This window comes from Euprymna scolopes, chromosome 1 (assembly GCF_053919585.1).
Source record: "Euprymna scolopes isolate OS-2025 chromosome 1, ASM5391958v1, whole genome shotgun sequence".
NCBI classification, from domain to species: Eukaryota; Metazoa; Mollusca; class Cephalopoda; order Sepiida; family Sepiolidae; genus Euprymna; species Euprymna scolopes.
In genome coordinates this window covers 173,524,787-173,527,286 of record NC_136482.1, presented here as the reverse complement: position 1 = coordinate 173,527,286, position 2,500 = coordinate 173,524,787, and the positions used below count along the sequence as shown (strand labels likewise).

The window sequence follows — 2,500 nt, the reverse complement described above, 5'->3', positions numbered from 1 at the left end:
ACATTGCACTTGAACTTCTGCATGTCAGTACAGTCGAGGAAGCAGGGACCCAGAAGGGAATTCCAAAGTCTAGCTGTTCTGGGGAAGAAACTACTGGAGTAGAAGGCTCTCTTGTATCTAAGGATCTCTACTGTGAAGGGGTGGGATTTAGCTGCTTGTTGGGTTTGTCGGAAGTATTTACGTCGAGGGGGCACGTGCTTGCAGTTCATCAGAGCATTCACGATTAAAGTACTTGTAGAACAAGCAGAGGGATGCAATATTTCGTCGATGTGACAGATGCAGATAGAGAATTGCACCATTAGTGAGATACATTCCAGAGCAGTAGAGTGCTCTGATTATTTTTCCAGCGATCTTGGCAACAGATTTGATGTACGTGTTCCATTTCAAATCAGGAGTGATCGTAAGCCCCAGAAGCTTGTCAAGACATGGAGCTTCCTCAAGATGAAAGCCATTCATTTGAATTGGAGCGTGATGGGGATCAGAGCGATTATGGTGAAAGGAGAGAAGCTTGGTTGTAAATGTATTAAGATTAGGTATTTGAATTTTCATGAAGGGCTTCCACCCTCTTTTTAGCCTCCGTTTGCATAAAACTAAATTAAATCTGTTGCAGGGCCGAATAGCAGCTGTGTTCCACATTCATAATGATCAGTTAATAGTTTAGTAAGAGTGTTTAGCTCTCTGTACATATAAACATAACTGTATAAAGATAAAGTGATGAATAAAAAAAAGAAAAAGTATCTAATTGTAAACATTAGAAAGATTAACAGAAAAAATATAAACAATTTCACCCTTAAAAATTAATTTTTTTTATTATTTATTTAATTAAGTACATTTCAAATTTTCCAAATCTTAACCAAATAGCAATCTGTCCGGGATATTGATATTGCTTTAGACGGTTTTTTTTTTCATTCCACTAATTTATTGTTATGAATATAGTTTATTTCGTTACCACTGCTTTATGAAAATACTTATTCCGGCTAAAAATAAAGCAAACAAACTTTTTTCTTTATTCATGGAAACAAATTTAAGAGAGTTCTCTCCCTTGAGTTCTTAAAAAAGAAGTACAATTAAAAAGTATCCAACTTAGAGAATGCCGACGGGGCTGCCCAGGCACTTTTTGCAGATGAGAGTACCCTTCCTTGGGGCCGTTGAGTTCTCACTCCCACTTTCTGACTCCATGTCTCCAACTAAAAACTCATCTATTCTGTAGGTGTTTTCTTGCTTCTGCGTTATTTGCAGATTATTTGTTATTTATTTTTAGTTGATTAGCGTCAACTCCCTACATAGTATCCCTGTAACTTATGTCCCCGATAGTAGCCTCCCCCCCCCCTACATCAAAGTGGCACTGTGTCTTGTTTGGGGGTGAAAATGAAAAAAAAAAAAATCTGTCAATGCGAGGACTGAATCTTTTTAGAGCAAAAGGTATCATAACGACCTTTTCAACGGCTGCAAACTCATATCTTTGAAGACAGATGAACTAGCAAATAGTTCCTGTTGAAGAATCAAAGACTATCACCTGTCGAGGTTGTTAACAGCTCTGTTTACAGAGGCAAAAATGTGTATTCCTTTTCTGCAACGTAGAATCAAATAAAAATTTGTATTGAATTTTAAGGTAGGCCTTGTTGTTGTTTGTCTTATTTTTGCCACTTTGTCTTGGAGCAAAAAGCAGTTCGATAAATATCTAACGATGCCCCCAACTTAAAACCCATCTATTTTGTGTGTTTTCTTGTTTCTGCGTTATTTGACTTTGACTTTGACATCTATTCATCGTTCCAAGGGAAACATTTCCTAGACAACTTTGTGGCATGCGTGGCACAGAAACCCAGGAATTTGCACTTCCATTTAGAAGGATGTTCAATATAGACTCGGCAGCAATCTCCAATGGGCGTCAAGTCTGCTTTTGAATGCGTTTACCGTTTGTGCTTGTACAACTGCATCTGGGAGATCATTCCATGTGTTGACAACCCTCTGTGAGAAGGTCCCTTTGCGGACATCTAGCCTACAGTGTTTTTTTACGATTTTGAGGCTGTTCCCCCTGGTTGCACTGTTTTTGGCGATCTGAAAAGACGGTTTTCTTGTATCATAGATTCCATGGATGTACTTGTAGAGATCGATCATGTCACCACGATTTCTCCAATGCTTAAGAGTGGGCAGTCTCAGGGTTCTCAATCTTTCAGAATATTCCTTGTCCTTCAGTGATGCCAGCAGCTTGGTTGCTCGGCGCTGTACATCTTCCAGATCACTGCATAAGGTCTTATGGTGTTGCTGCCAGACAGAGACAGTTGCAGATTATTTATTAATTTTTAGTTGATTAGCGTCAAGTACTAAAAACCAATTTTTTTTACAGACTCTTATTACAAATTCATTTCTGTTTCTTCAAAAACAAGTCAGTCATTTTTTTTCTTTTGCGTCTCGACTTTTTTTTTAATTCAATTTTCACCCCAAACAATGCACAGTGCCACTGTTAAGTAGGGGGCTACTATCGGGGACATAAGTTGCA

General features: G+C 38.4%; 1 protein-coding gene across 1 annotated transcript in view; it reads left to right on the top strand.

Moving 5' to 3' along the window:
• The window catches only part of LOC145277570 (heme-binding protein 2-like), a 32,653-nt gene that overhangs the window by 1,169 nt on the left and 28,984 nt on the right, over window positions 1-2,500 (top strand). The gene's annotated exons all lie outside the window — the stretch shown is intronic.